Source organism: Acipenser ruthenus, chromosome 16, assembly GCF_902713425.1.
Source record: "Acipenser ruthenus chromosome 16, fAciRut3.2 maternal haplotype, whole genome shotgun sequence".
Taxonomy (NCBI): domain Eukaryota; kingdom Metazoa; phylum Chordata; class Actinopteri; order Acipenseriformes; family Acipenseridae; genus Acipenser; species Acipenser ruthenus.
The window spans coordinates 19,856,495-19,873,805 of NC_081204.1; positions in this window are offsets into that span (position 1 = coordinate 19,856,495).

Sequence of the window (17,311 nt, forward strand, 5' to 3'; positions counted from 1 at the left end):
TAAAGCAAGACTAGTGCTAACTGGGTGCTTTGACACCAGCCACAGATTAAATGAATACACAGAGTACATCACAATTTGGGTTTTCTATTTGTACAACACTACTTTAAACATATTTTTCAAGTGGAAGTACAAATAGGTACCCATTTCACGATAACAGATACCGTTGATAAATACAGTAAGCTTTAAACAAATCCTGTTCAGAGAAATTGAACCAGCGCTCCAGTACTGTACCCTGCAGATGGCATTGCAATGAGCAAAAAGGGAAGTCAATAGCAATCTGATCTGTGCTGAAAACCACAGTGGGAGCTGTTACAGCTCTGTGTAACAGGCAGTGCAGTGTATCCTTGTTGAGAATCCACAGTGGGAGCTGTTACAGCTCTGTGTAACAGGCAGAGCTGTGTATCCTTGTTGGGAATCCACAGTGGGAGCTGTTACAGCTCTGTGTAACAGGCAGTGCTGTGTATCCTTGTTGAGAATCCACAGTGGGACCTGTTACAGCTCTGTGTAACAGGCAATGCTGTGTGATCCACTAACCATAAGGACTGAGACCCCTGCTGGTGTACAGGGTTGAAAGCTGTATAACCACACCTGCAGACCAGCCTGGCTCTTTCACATAGTGGTCAAGATGTGCATAGTCGCCAGTTTGTACCCAGCCTCCACCCTCTTACATAAGAACATACCTCCCGAACTTCAGATCATTGCAGCTATGGCAGGTCAGGTAGATATTTATGGTGAGTTTCAATCAATCCTGGATTCAGTCAAAAACTAGTAAGTAATGGGTCAAATACAGTCATTCTTCTGTACTGTGTTATTGACATGTGCTAACGTCATTTACATTTTTAACTTTTGAAGGGTTGATAAACCTTCGTGTTTTTTTGCTATCTGACTGGCTAGAAGTCGAACTCGCTCTTAAATGTAATACTTATTACTGTATTCTTTACTTTGCTCTTATTTGAATTTGATCTTATTTTCTACTGATTTTATTGTACTTTATAACTGCTCTTAACTGTAATGTGATATTCTGTAAGGTGATACTTTGTATTATGATATTTTGTAATAACTGTGAGTCGCCCTGGATAGGGGGTCTGCAAAGAAATAAATAAATAAAATCAAATAAGTAGAAACCGAAACTAACATCTATAATAACAGTGCATTGTTAATATTAGTTGTCTCACTATTTCATCCAGGTGTGAAATATCTTTCAGCAAAGTGGAACAAATTCAAATCATTTTGATATGTAATGTAGATAGTCAACGGGGTATGACCTGGGCAGTCCTATACAGTGTTTAGGAAGCAAATAGCTTAGATATACTTTATGTTACTTGAAAAAGGGCCTCCAGCAAGCTCTGTTCCCATCAATGAATATTTAACAACACTCATGGAAGGCATGATATGTAAGCTAAAGGGTAAAAGCCTTTTGAAGGAAGTGGCAGTCTCCTCTTGTGGGAAAGCGAGCTCTTCAGCAAGGCTCTTTTCATGAGTGCTGTGGAGCCAAGGTGTTGAATAACCAGGCCTTGAAATTCGGTAGGGTAAGAACAGGAAACTGTCAGCTCATAACACTGCGCTGATTTACACAGTTGAAATAACTGGGAACATACATGGGCCATAAAGCAGTGCTGTATTTTTGTATTGAATCAATCCCTAAAAGATACAAGTGGTGTTTCAAACTATATTCATTGTAGTATTTGAAGCATCATCTTTAAAAATGAATTATCAGCTTAAAAGCAGTTGTTGGGATTTCCATAGCAAAACAAAAGAGAATGGACACTGTGTAGATCTTAATGTAACTATAAGGACCCAGCTATTTAATGAGGTGAGTGAGAGGCAGGCGTCTCTGCAGGCCGAAGCCTGGTGTAAGGTTACAGAGCGGCCCACACTAATGCAGGCACTGCAGCCCTGGCCTGGAAGGACCAGCCTCTCAGTGGAAGAACAGGGTGCTAAACTCTGAACCTCTTTAAGCAGACACACTGCCCAGTAGCAGACAGCTGTCGATTTCCTGCCATTCATCTGGTTTTACTGGAGATCAGGTTCACGTTCAAAGACTGTACTGAAGATAAAAAAATGCCATTACTGTGCATCAGACTACTGTGTGACTGCTTTGTTCTCAATGTGACATATTTCAAGGCTAAATTGCTGAGAATTTTTTTTTTTTCCTGTTGAAATGTTGCTTTAAGCAGAACAGCCGCTCCTAAATACATTAATGAACTGCTTGGTTTGGGTGTATAATACTGACCAAAAGCAATTGTGCTGAACAACATCTGTATCTGTAAGATGAAAAAGGACTTTGGGGCATCTTTACATTTATTTAGGACAAAATGTGTATTTTTTTATTTATTGTTTGTCTTTTTGAGTGTAATACATTGCTTATTGTGTACTAGAGGCACAAAACAATTACATTCCAAAAGTAGACAAATTAAAATAAATTAAAAAAAAAATGTCCAAAATGGTTTAATAATTAAAAAATAATCCAGAGAAAAAAGGCAAGAGACCAAGAACACAAGTCAAAAAGAAAGTTAGAAAGGCCAAGAGAGAGGGGGGGTTAAAACCAATTCCAAACATTTTTTCCAATATTACAACAGAAAAAGAACATTGAAGGTGGAAGTAAAATGTCTAAGAGATACAGATGGCAAAATCATAGATGAAGAGGAAAAAATAGCAAATATATTAAATGATTACTTTTCACAAGTTTTAACAAAGAAGGATACAGACAACATGCCCCACATGTCGACCTGTTTTACATTTATGACTTTGATTCTGGTATAGTAAGCAAACTTGTTAAATTTGCAGACGACATAATAATAGGAGGAGTGGCAAACACTATTGCAGCAGCAAAGGTCATTCAAAATGATCTAGACAGCATTCAGAACTGGGCAGACACATGGCAAATGACATTTAACAGAGAAAAGTGTTAAGTATTGCATGCAGGCAATAAAAATGTACCATATGGGAGATTGAAGAAGGAATCTATGAAAAAGATCTTGGAGTTTATGTTGACTATATAGGGAAAGTGTTGAATTCAAATCAAGGGAAGTAATGTTAAAACTTTACAATGTATTAGTAAGACCTCATCTAGAATATTGTGTTCAGTTCTGGTCACCTCTCTCCACAAAGGATATTGTTGTTCTAGAAAGAGTGCAAAGAAGAGCGAACAGAATTATTTAAATTTTTTAAAAGGTATGTCATATGCAGACAGGCTAAAATAACTGAATCTGTTCAGACTTGAACAAAGAAGACTACGCAGCGATCTGATTCAAGCTTTCAAAATTCCAAAAGGCATCGACAATGTTGACCCAAGGGACTTTTTCGACCTGAAAAAAGAAACAAGGTCACAAATAGAGATTAGATAAAGGGGCATTCAAAACAGAAAATAGGAGACGCTTGTTTACACAGAGAATTATTGGAGTCTGGAACCAACTCACCAGTGATGTTATTGAAGCTGACACCCTGGGATCCTTCAAGAAGCTGATTGATGAGATTTTGGGAACAATAAGCTACTAATGACCAAACAAGCAAGATAGGCCGAATGGCCTCCTCTTGTTTGTAAACGTTCTTATGTTCTTCTTATTGTGAATAGACTGAAGAGGTGCTGATTCGTCAGTGCTCTAAAAAGATGGCAATGTGAGGTTTGGAAGGACAGGATGCCCATTATCTGTCACCTACCACAATTATCCTTTGCATACATATATTAGGTTTGTCCTTGTGGTGTATTTAGATTTGCATTTGCTTGGCCTCTTACAGAGGTACATTTTTGCAACAGGTTTTATGGTGGATGATTGAACATGAACCTTGCAACTGTAGGTCAATGTGGAGGGAAATGACATAGTTACGGGGTGACATAGTCACATAGTCGCATGTAAATAACAATGGTGTTTGCATCTATTTTTCAGAAGTAACTTTGCATCTCTGTGGATTGCTGTTCACTTAACCCTTAACCCTTAATCCTTAACCCTTCCTGGATATAAAACATTTTCTAGCTCACAGTTGAAGTGCGTCTCAGTCTTGAAAACATGGCACTAAGTTTCTAGACAACCTATTGATAAGTGTCTAACTGCCTAATTCATAATGATTCACGTACACCAGGAATAGCTTTTAAATAACAGTAACAACACAGTGGGTATCACTGCTAGGTGCTGTACAGACAGAGCATTGTTTATAGAATCCTCATCACCATAGACACACAGTCTGCCCCCCCCCCCCCCCCGGGTATCACTGCTAGGTGCTGTACAGAGAGAGCATGGTTTACAGAGGTGAGAGAGAGGGTTGATTCATACAAGACTGTGACGTGAGGTGAGAGAGAGAGTTGATTCATTATATACAAGGCTGTAACATGAGGTGAGAGAGAGGGTTGATCCATTATATACTGCACAGGACTGTAACATGAGGTGAGAGAGAGGGTTGATCCATTATATACTGCACAGGACTGTAACATGAGGTGAGAGAGAGGGTTGATCCATTATATACTGCACAGGACTGTAACATGAGGTGAGAGAGAGGGTTGATCTATTATATACTGCACAGGACTGTAACATGAGGTGAGAGAGAGGGTTGATTCATCATATACTGCACAGGACTGTAACGTGAGGTGAGAGAGAGGGTTGATCTATTATATACTGCACAGGACTGTAACGTGAGGTGAGAGAGAGGGTTGATTCATCATATACTGCACAGCACTGTAACGTGAGGTGAGAGAGAGGGTTGATTCATAATATACTGCATAGGATAGCAGCTGGCTTGAGATGCATTATGAATTATTCAACTGGGAGACATCAGAATTTTAGAGGGTCGTATTTAGTAGAAACAAAGAGTTATACTGTTATCATTGCTAAAAGTATTTTTCAGTACCTACCCACAGGGATAATGGCTTGTTTTCTTCTCATTTGAATCTGTCTCAAATGTTTCTCCCAATAGTTTGTGTCTGGTTTGTTTCATATGTATCAGCTTCTTTAAACTTTATTTATAACACCATACATATACTTGTAAAAGTTGAATGGCTTCCCAAAATATATCTCAGTCTTGTAAACGCCCAGAGGTAGATTGGAATCACTACATGACAGGCAATTGGATGCAAATGTCACCTGACCCTCCCCCAACTTTCATTACACATTTCACAGTACTAGCACTGCCTTAGAGAATGAAACCTGAAACACTAGACTGAGAAACCGATCATAGAATAGAATGGGAAACTTGAAGTACACAGGTACGGCATGGTACTGTAAGTGGGTTTTCATTATGGTGTTGAAGTGATTAAACCATAATCCAGAAATCCATTGAACTGATAAGTGGCGTGCTGTATTAACAGCATCGTCACGGGTCTCAGCGATCGATCAGACTGACCACACTCATCAGTAAAGGCCTGCATATCAGTAGAGTCTTCTTAGACAGTGCGGCTACCACCTCTAACAGGGATATAGTGCCATCCCAGATTTTCTAGACGGGAGGCGCTACGCATCCATTTAGATTTCAGGCTTTCTTCACTAGGGATGGAAAATGGGATATATCACTGTGGCAGTGTGCCCCGCCCCTGTGCATATTTTGTGTTTTGCGTTGTATGTGGTGTGTTTCATGTTGTCTGTTATATGTGGTATAGTAGTGCACGGAATATAAATTGGTCTATGTAGCACGCGTGTTATAATATGTATTTAGGCACGGGGATTGCACAATCACTTCACATGCAGATAAAATGTGTATTAGTATGTGAGCACAGGGATTGCACAAATTAGTTCACGTGCTGGGATTCAAGTGAATAATGAATTAGTAATTGAATCCCTGCACAACTGTATATATAGGTGCACGTTTCACTCACTCGGGGTTGTGTGTTCGAGAGTGGAGAACGAGAGAGTGAAAGTAGGGAGTAAACTTTAAATTAAAATAACACTTGGTATTTTGTGCTGGAAGCACCAGCACGGTACTTGTTTGTTCGTTCACTGTTTGGTTTCGTTTCGTCTGTCTATTTATTTTGGCCAGTGCACCGTTTGTTTTGTTAAGTGTTTGTCATTTGTTCAACTGTTTTATTTGTTCATTTACAATAAACCAATGCAACAACGCCATTCACTATTCACCATTCACTTACCACTCTGTGTTTTTCTGTTCCGGGTCTGACATCACCACGCAAGCCATCCTGTGACAATTACTGAACCCTTTTATGTGATCATGTGGTGTGTGAGGTCAGGATATGAAATAGTATCATGAGTCACACAAACCAGCATTATAGCAATAGGACTGTCTTCATCCCCAACAGAAAACGAACCGATTCAAAGTAATATCAAGAGTATGGATGTGTAAGTGTTTATATGCAGCTAATTAAAATGATTTGCCTTGCTAATTGAATCAAACTATGTACATTAAATTCAACAGTGATATTCTATTTGAATTACTTTATTCAGCACATACTGTCTAGACCATAAACTGACTCAGGTTAATGGAACAGAGTAATTGCTTGCAGTGTGGCAATTGTTTTAAAAATTCTGAATGCATCCCACACCAGCCTATTATTATGTCTTGATTTTATGAGAAGGGGACCGCAAATCGAAAGGTATTCCTATTAGAAAATCTGGCGTAACACCTTGAAATAATCAACACAAATCCAAATGAATTCCAGTGGAATAACTGCTATTATGCATTATCTTATTGACCATAACTCATTTACCAGTATGTTATTCATGATTCACATTATATTCAATTCGAAATCTTATCAATTTGTTGTCATTGCATCATACATTTTTCTTTGTCACATGCCTTAATCAACTGAAATCATATACATTTACACTGTGATTTGTAAATTCCATGCATTTACTATGCATTTACTACAGCCCAGCCTGACCTGTATGGTTTATTTATACTTTGTGTTCGTGACTTGTTTTTGTTTACCTGTTTTATTTTTGACTCTGTGAGCAAGTTTCTTTTTGTTTAAACCTTTTATTTATTTTTGTATTTGAATAAACAGCGCCTCTGCATCTATTATTTTGAAATCTGCAGTATTGGTGTCAGTATTTTTACTTCCTGCATCTGTCCTGACGTCACCGCCCAGCAATCCTGTCACACAGATAAATTCTCCTTCCAAATGCTGAAGATGTGTTGCTTGTAATAATCCAACCAAACAGAAATTAATGAAATGAAAAATGCTGTAGTGTGTGTTTATTTACAAACAAAACAAGATAAACAAAACAAACTCCTAATCCCTTTCTGGGGACGTAACTCAACACTTTTTATCCCTCTGTAGCAGCAAAGCAAGCTGATCTTGTTCCCCTGTAAACACAAATAACCGTAACCAAATCGCAAATCCAAACTCTTTGTCAATAACACAGTGCCACAGAGTCAGTTTACCAGAATACCTTTGTTTTTATGGAATCTCCATCCCAACAATCTTTACTCAGGGTTCTCCTCTCCCTCTCTTTTCAGTGTTCATCCAAAATGGCCACCTTTTAAATACTTGCTTAATTAATCCAATTGATCCCAATCAAGCAATCAATCATACAATTACGGCCAGTTTTCCCTGATGAGTACCTGTTCCTAACCCCAGGGTCCTATAGTCTCTATATTACAGTTTGGAATATGTCCCCTGACATATCCTCACCCTCTGCAAGATCCTGTGTGGTTGCGCATACAAAGTTTCTACACAGGAGGCTGTGTGGTCCAGTGGTTAAAGAAAAGAGCTTGTAACCACGAGGTCTCCAGTTCAAATCCTACCTCGGAGGTTTTATTAACCCGTCCCAGTGAAAAGACCAGATACTTTGTCTCTTTAAATGCAAATGCACACTTTTTTGCATCGCCCGTCAAATCTGTTTCCCTTAAAGAACTCAGTACAGCTTCTACCTTTCGCACATGAGATTTCCAATCTTTACTAAAAACGACAACAAACGATTGCCAATCTGTACTTCAAACCACCGCATATTGACCATGTGGTCTGAGTACCCAATTCATTAACATTTGAAAGGTTGCTGGTGCACCATGTATCCCAAACGGCAACATGTTAAAGTGATATAAACCCCCTGGAGTTGCAAACACTGTTTTCTCCTTGGAGCCAGGCGACAAGGGTACCTGCCAATATCCCTTAGTCAAATCCAATGTTGTTATGAATTTTGCTTTTGCACCCACACACCTAGGTGAGTTACAATGTGATGTTCTATGAAACTTGTTCGTCCTGGCAGATCAGAGAACACGCCTATTACTTAAAGACTTAATCATACCTTCCTGTTCTACTGCTAAATGTTCCCCAGTTTTTATTCCTGTGGAACTCTCATTGTCTACTTCAGGACCCAGATCTAAGTTCTGCTCCTGGATAGTACTGACCGATGTTTCCCTTTCCCTCCACAGCTTCAACAAGTTCATGTGGTATATCTAATATGTTTTCCTCTTTTCAGGTGGGAACACTTTGTAATCTACATCAGATGACTTCTCTACAATTTGATAAGGGCCCTGCCACTTGGCTAGAAACTTATGGACATGCAAGGGCAGTAAAACGACTACCTTGTTCCCTACTAAAAACTTTCTTAACCTGGCTCCTGCATTATATGCTTTCTTTTGTTGCTCCTGTGCTTTTATCAGATTTTTATTTACCAATTTACTGATTCTTCCCATTCTATCCCTCATTTTAGCACATTATCAGATTATACCCGGTAGTTACTCTCTCCTCTCTCACATCCCTGTTCTGTCCTCTCGCCCTCGTTCTCTGCCCTCTCTCCGCTGCTGCTCCTCTAACCCCTCTAACCTCATCCCTCTGCCTCTCCCCCCCTCCCGCACACTGTCTCGTGCACTCTGGAACTGTCACTCTTCTGCTAAAAAAGATGAATTCATCTCTGTCTTTGCCTCCCACCTCTCTCTCGATTTCCTTGCTCTCACTGAAACCTGGCTGTCCCCTGATAACACTATTACTCCTGCTGCCCTGTCCTCTCTCTACGTCCTGTCCCATACCCCGCGTCTCACTGGAAGGGGAGGTGGGACTCGTCTTCTCCTCTCTCCCTCCTTACTCTTTTCGCTCTCTCCGCTCCCCGTACTCTCCTCTGTACACCCAACCCAGAGTGCAGAGAGCTGCAGGTTTATATACTCTGGCCGAGGGATTAACTAGTAGTTAATTATCTTATTATCCCTCGGCCAGAGTCTGCACACGTTTGGTAAGGATGCATGACTGTCAGCTAGTTAAATAATCAGTAGCTGATCAGCCATGCATCCTCACTGGGTTTTTAAATATAATAATAAAAATACAAATAATAATACATAGAGGCGGGACACTCCGCCACACCCTCCTACCCACAAAGCTGGCTGTCAACTGGACCTCACCTTCTCCAGGGCCTGCTGCCCCTCTACCCTCTCTGTCACCCCCCTGGACCTCTCTGATCACTATTTCATCTCTTTTTCTCTGTCTCTCCCCTCTCTCCCTGCTCCTCCTACCCCCACTGTCAGCTCTCGCCGTAACCTCCGCTCTCTCTCCCCCTCTGTCCTTGCCTCCACTACTCTCTCTCACCTCCCTCCTATCGACTCCTTTTCACAACTCTCCGTAGACTCTGCTACCTCCACCCTCTTCTCCTCCCTCACCTCCTCCCTCGACTCCCTCTGTCCCCTCACCTCCCGACCTGCTCGCCCCTCCCCTCCCCAACCCTGGCTCCCCTCTGTGCTCCGCTCAGCAAGAATCACACTGCGATCTGCTGAAAAGAAATGGAAGAGAACCAAACTCCCTGCTGCCCTAGACCTTTACCGCACTCTCCTCTCCTCCTTCTCCTCTACTCTCTCCTCTGCTAAATGTACTTATTTTCAATCTGTAATCCAAGCCTCCACTAACAACCCACGTAAACTATTCTTTACCTTCTCCTCCCTCCTAAACCCTCCCCCCTCCTCCTCCCTCCTCTATCTCCCCTGATGACTTTGCCTCCTTCTTCTCTTCTAAAATCTCAGATATCCGCAAACTCTTTAAACCCTCCTGCTCCAACCCCTACACCCACTGCATCCCCTACTAACTCACCCTCCTTCTGCACCTTCTCGCCCCTCTCAGACTCTGAACTCTCCTCTCTGCTCCAGGGTCACAAACCCACCACGTGTGCCCTGGACCCCCTCCCCACTCACCTCTTTCAAGCTGCTGCTCCTGCTCTACTTCCCTTCATCTCCTCCCTTCTCAACACCTCTCTCCTTTCTGGCCTCTTACCCTCTGCCTTCAAAAAAGCCTCTATCACTCCCCTCCTCAAAAAACCTACCCTCGACCCCACCCTCCTCCAGAGCTACCATCCCGTCTCCCTCCTACCCTTCCTCTCCAAAACCCTAGAGCGGACTGTACACCGCCAGCTCTCTGCTTACCTGTCCAACCACTCTGCTCGACCCTCTCCAATCTGGCTTCTGCTCTGCTCACTCCACTGAAACCGCCCTCCTGTCTGTCACCAACTCACTTAAGTCTGCCCGAGCTGCCTCTCTCTCCTCTGTCCTAATTCTCCTCGACCTCTCTGCTGCCTTTGACACTGTTGATCACTCTATTCTACTATCATCTCTTGCTGACCTGGGGATCTCTGGCACTGCTCTGGCCTGGTTCTCCTCCTAACTCTCCAACCACACTTACCAGGTAACCTGGCGTGGAGCAACTTCCACACCCCACCCTCTCTTAACAGGAGTCCCCAAAGGGTCAGTCTTCGGTCCTTTCCTGTTCTCTCTCTACACCCGCTCCCTGGGCCCCCTCATCGCATCCTATGGTTTCTCATACCATTTCTATGCTGATGATGCTCAGATTTTCCTCTCCTTCCCCACCTCTGACTCCACCATCTCCTCCCGTATCTCTACCTGTCTGTCTGCTATTTCCTCCTGGATGCAACCTCAACCTCTCTAAATCTGACCTCTTTTTCTTTCCCTCCTCCTCCTCCCCCTCCTCTGATCTCTCTATCTCTGTTCCTCTGGAATCTACCACACTCTCTCCCTCTTCCTCCGCTAAGAACCTTGGAGTCACCCTGGACCCCTGCCTCTCTTATTCTCAGCACATCTCCACTCTGGCACGCACTTGCCAATTCTTCCTGAGCAACATCCGAAGAGTCCGACCCTTCCTCACCAACTACGCCACCCAGCTCCTGGTCCAGGCCTTGGTACTCTCCCGCCTAGACTACTGCAACTCCCTCCTGGCTGGCCTCCCTGCGTCCACCACCTGTCCGCTCCAGCTTATCCAGAACTCAGCTGCCTGCCTGGTGTTTTCTCTGCCTCGCTTCTCCCACACAACTCCACTACTCCGCTCACTCCACTGGCTCCCGATCACCACTTGCATCCAGTTCAAGACTCTTGTACTAGCCTACAGATGCCTTGACCAGACTGCACCCAGCTACCTCCAGACCCTCATCTCTCCCTACACCCCCACTTGACCTCTCCTCTCAGCCTGCACTAGAAGACTGGCTCTACCTCCTCTATGCTCCCCTGCCTCCAGAGCCTGCTTCTTCTCCACCCTCGCTCCGCAGTGGTGGAATGACCTTACTACAGATGTCAGGACTGCCCAGTCCCTGACCACATTCCGGCGCCTCCTCAAGACTCACCTCTTCAGACAGCACCTGTAGAACTCCTCTGTTTTCCCCCTGGGACACTTATCACCCTTCCTTAAATGCGCTTTATTTGCTCTTATCTGCCCCCAATTTTACTGCATTTAATCCTGTACTTCAGAGTACTGTAATCTGCCAAGTGTTTAATCTGTAGTAATATTGTATTTAATCATATCCTGATGTAACTATCACTGACACTGTTATCTGCTGTATTATTGAATTGTATTTTGTCACACTTGTACTTGCTTGAACCAAAGTCATTGTATTTATCTTGCTCTTAATTGTATTATTACTTGTACTGTAATACTTGAAATGTATTTGCTAAGAAATAAATAATAATAATAATAATAATAATAATAATAATAATAATAATAATAATAAATAATAATTTCCTTTACCACATCCAAAATTCCTCTTGTCTGCCTCCGGTAATGTAACTCAAAGCTGGTTGATGCCTGTGGAACCTCCCTAATAGCAAACCTAAGGTAGGGAAAAAACATATCCCAGTCCTTCCCATCAAGTTGTATTACTTTCTTCAGCATTTGTTTTAAAGTTTTGTTAAACCTTTCTACAGGCCCATCTGTCTGGGGGTGTGTGATAAAGAGAGAAAGAGTCAATGTTGTAAATCTTCCTCCCGATCAGAAAGGATGCTGTGTAAGGACGGTGGTATGCTGCCTCCCAGATGGACTGCCTTGATGGTAGGTGGAAACCGGAAGATGACCACCGTAGTTGCACGGACCCCGGAAAGACTATTGCAATCAGCTGCGGGACGGCCCTCTATTGGAGAAACCATGGCGACGGGTTGATTGCAGGGAGGAGTTTGTGGGTACAAAGGGGAAGCAGCTACGTCTGTACGCCGCCTTGAGCTGACGAACGTAACCAGACGGCCGGAGCCTGTAGTGTTTGTTTTGATTCTGTGTTAGGACTGAGCACTTTCACCATGTCCAGCTTTCACCCTTGCGGCACAGAGGATGGCGGATCAAAGCCATCCATTGGATTATTGTTTTTGTTTAAAAGTATTATTTTCGGGTTTTTCAAAGCCTGCCGTGTACCCGCCGATACCATCGTGGGTAGAGGGGCAGATCTTTTTGTTTGTTTTCAAATAGACACAGATTATTTGGGAGATATACTGTTTGGACTGTCTTTTGATTACACCACATCACGTGCACCTGACGACAGGCTGATAAACCAAAGTTAGAATTTTATTAATTTTACACAACTGACATAGTTTTTTTTTCAGAATCATGGAGACAAACAATGTTCCCTGATCGGTGATAATTTCTTTTGGAAACCCAATTCGTGCAAACACTTGTACTAGGGCTTGTGCAAAGTTTTTAGTTGTGAGATTCCTTAAAGGACTATCCTCAGGATATCGTGTGGCATAATCGATTATGACGAATATATGCTGGAAACCATTGGTAGATTTATCCAGGGGCCCAACTAAATCCATACCTATCTGTTCGAAGGGAACCTCAATGACTGGGATCCGTTTGAAGTGAACCTCAATGACTGGGATCCGTTCGAAGGGAACCTCAATGACTGGGATCCGTTCGAAGGGAACCTCAATGACAGGATCCGTTCGAAGGGACCCTCAATGACTGGGATCCATTCGAAGGGAACCTCAATGACTGGCAATGGGATTAAAAGGGCTTGTTTAGGTTTTTTCCCGGACACCAACTGACACTCTGGACACACTAAGCAATACCTCTCAACTTCTCTATAAACACCGGGCCAGTAAAACCTTGTCATTATTTTGTCTCTTGTCTTTTGTCCTCCTAAATGTCCCCCTAACAAATGACTCTGTGCTAGTTGTAAAATAAGCTCTCTAAACTTTCCTGGTACTACCAATTGTTCTACCCAGTCTCCTGTTTCTGTTTCTGTGACCCGATATAAAAACAAATTTTTTACCATGAAATGTGGAACTGTTACCGTGCCCCTATTTGCCCAATAATCCTCATCAACCTCAATTTCCTGTTTGAACGCTGTGGCAAAGTGGTAATGACGTGCAGGTGAGTGCAGTGCAGAAGAATCACACAGACAAACGTTGGTACAGGTGCAAGGGTGTTTATTTAAATTAATAAATGTCCAGAGCCTCAAGGCAAAACCTGTAACTAATAATAATGCTGGAAGTGATACAGCGGCGTGTATCACTTCTCGTTATAATCCTACGGGTTTGACCCGCAACCCCAAAGTCCCGTTCCGACACCCACACTAAACACAAACACAAAGACAGTGCGTGATTTAAGTGCTAAAAGGTGCAAAACAAAAGACAGTTCCAGTAGTGAAAAGGTGAGTGGTGAAGTCCGGGTTTGTCGCTGGCCTGCGGCTGCAGCTCCGGATCGTGCTCAGTAATCTTTAGTGAGACAACAACACACAAGACACACAGTGTTAGAACACAGACACAAAACACTCACGGTCGATCTCACAAACGGGCTCCTTCTTGGTCATATAATTTAACCATATGCAAAGGAACAGATCACTCAAGCCATGCCCCCTATTTATACCCTTGCCCATGACCCCGAGGTTAACGAGCGCATCCGCTCCTCCAGTCCTCGGATGCCACGCCGCTTACCGTCTGGGTCACTGAGCTCGGGTGCCATAGCTCCGCCCCCTTCCGAACTGACCGACTTCCATCTACCCTACGGAATAAATTGTCGTGCCATTTCATTAAGGGTACTCTGTTCCTCGTACACCGTGCTCTCACAGGTCGAAAGGGAGATCTAACACTAAGACTCATTCGATCTCTGTCACATATCCCACCGCTCAGAGTGGAGCCGAAGGAACACTCGGCTAAACCTACCTTTCCCATTACTCCCCCCTCCCGGGAAAAATAATCCGCATTTTGGTGGTCTTTCCCTGCACGGTGTACCATATGGTACATGAAGGGCTGCAATGCCAGATACCACCGAGTTATCCGGGCATTGCTGTCCTTCATTGTGCTTAACCACTTGAGTGGGGCGTGGTCAGTGACAAGATCAAATGAGTGTCCCAGCAGGTAATATCTTAAAGAGTGAGTAGCCCATTTAATGGCCAAACACTCTTTTTCGACGACGGAGTAGTTGCGCTCCCGAGGGAGCATTTTTTTACTTATGTACAGAACAGGGTGTTCTACTCCGCCTACCATTTGAGACAGGACTGCACCCAAGCCGACATCCGAAGCATCGGTGTGGAGGATGAATCTCTTAGTGAAGTCTGGCGTGATGAGAGCAGGGGCCTGGCAAAGTCTCTGCTTAACAGTATTAAACGCCCCCTGACATTCTTCTGACCATTTAATTGAATTTGGTGCGCTCTTTTTGGTGAGGTCAACTAAGGGATTAACCACTGTGGCATACTCGGGGATAAAGCGGCGGTAATAACCGGCTAACCCCAGTAGCGACCGCACTTGAGCCTTGGTTTTGGGGATTGCCGCGTCTACCAAGGCCTGGACCTTGGAGACAACGGGTTTCACCCTGCCATTCCCCATTACAAACCCCAAATATTGCGTTTCTTTTTTGGCAAACGCACATTTTCGCAAGTTAGCTGTCAGCCGGGCTGCCCTTAGAGACTGAAGGACGGCTGTGATCCTAGCCAAATGCTCTCGCCAGGTGGAGCTGTAAATGACCACATCATCAATATACGCTGCCGCATATTCACGATGTGGGTGTAAAACCTGGTCCATCAGTCTCTGGAAGGCAGCAGGCGCACCATGTAACCCAAACGGCATGGTTGTAAAATGAAACAGCCCCTCTGGTGTTGAAAATGCGGTTTTCTCTCTAGAACTACGAGTTAACGGGATCTGCCAATATCCCTTCGTCAGATCCAGAGTGGAGATGAACCTCGCCGTCCCCAGTCTATCTAGGAGTTCGTCGACCCGAGGCATGGGATACGCATCAAACTTGGCAATAGCGTTTACCTTGCGGAAATCAACGCAGAAGCGGTTGGTGCCGTCCTTTTTGGCCACTATCACAATTGGACTGCACCACTCGCTCCTGGAAGGCTCAATCACCCCAAGTTCGAGCATGTCCCATACCTCTTTGCGAACGCCACTCCGTCGACTTTCCGGGATCCGGTAAGGTCTCTCTCGCACTGTGACACCTGGGGGAGAGATAATGTCATATTCAGCGAGGTTAGTTCTACCGGGCGTGTTAGAAAAAACATCGCTAAATTCCTCAATTAACCTACGTAGTTCACGTTGCTGATCAGGAAGTAACTGTTCCCCCATCGAAATGTTCTTTGTGCTAGAGGGTTCTAGCTCGGGCCCTAAATCATCCTCTATATTGCCTGGGGCTATAAATAACACCTCTCTTGCCTGCCAGGGCTTTAATAAATTTATATGATAAATTTCTTTTTTGTTACGGCGATCGGGCTGTTTAATTTCGTAATTCACCTTTCCTATAGCCCGAATCACCTCATATGGCCCTTGCCATTTAGCACATAGTTTGGATTCCGCTGAGGGAAGTAGCAGCATTACTTTGTCTCCAGGTCGAAAAGTTCGGATTAATGCATTTTGATTGTAATGCTGCTGTTGTCGATGCTGAGCCGATCTGAGATTGTCTTGGGCCAAACGACCGACCAAATCTAGGCGATCTCTCAGTAGGAGCACATGCTGCACTACATTTTTGGACGAGCCTTTGTGCTCCTCCCACCCCTCTCTCAACAGATCGAGAATGCCGCGAGGCTGTCGGCCGTACAAGAGCTCGAAGGGGGAGAACCCTGTCGAACTCTGCGGCACCTCTCTCACCGCAAAAAGGAGGTAGGGAAGAAGCGATGCCCAATGTTTTTGCTCCTGATTCACAAATCGTCTCAGCATCGCCTTTAGAGTCTGATTAAAACGTTCCACCAAACCGTCCGTCTGTGGATGGTAAACCGACGTTCTGATGGGACGTATTTTTAGTAATTTATATACCTGCTGTAGCGTATTTGACAAGAAATTAGTTCCATGATCAGTCAATATCTCGTTGGGGATCCCTACTCTTGCCATAATCTGCACTAGTTCTTTGGCTATCGCAGCAGCACTAGTGGACCTCAATGGAACTGCCTCTGGGTATCGCGTTGCGTAATCTACCACCACTAATATATGCGTATACCCGGAGTCAGAAGGTAGCAAAGGGCCGACTATGTCCACTGCGATGCGTTCAAAGGGGGTGGAAATAATCGGCAGTGGGACCAAAGGGGCGGGGCGCACTCGACCCGGCGCTACTCTCTGGCAGTCTGGGCATGTGGCTACATATTTCGACACTTCCTTATAAAGACCTGGCCAAAAGAATCGAGCCAATATCCGTTCCCTTGTCTTGTCAACTCCGAGGTGCCCCGCAAAAGGGATATCATGCGCCAGCCTCATGACCTCCAGCCGACAAGACGGTGGGACCAATAATTGTGTTACAGGATGTCCTGTGCCCGCGGCCAGGTTTACCCTATATAGTAATTGCCCCTTGATAATGAAGTGTGGAAATACTAGTGCCCCAGCGCCTTCAACATCCTTACCTTCAATGGACCGGACCTGTCCCCGAATGTGCACCAGTGATGGGTCATTGTCCTGCTCCCACACTAGGTTCACATTCGAGTGCCACATGTCCGGTATATTGAGCGGGGCGGGAGTAACATCTGCCCTTGATGGCCCAGTAACCTCGCCCTCTCGGTCACACTGCGTTCCGACCCCCTTCGACTGACGTTTTTCACCGTTATAACAGGCTCCCACCAGCCCCCAGCCTTGTCTCATTAACGCTCCCTCCCATTTCCGCAGCCTTCTCTCTTTGTTTGTTTTTTTCGGCCGGAAGAGGGAAGAGAACATTTCCGCTTGAAAGGGAAAAACATTACCAATCATTTCCCCTTCTACT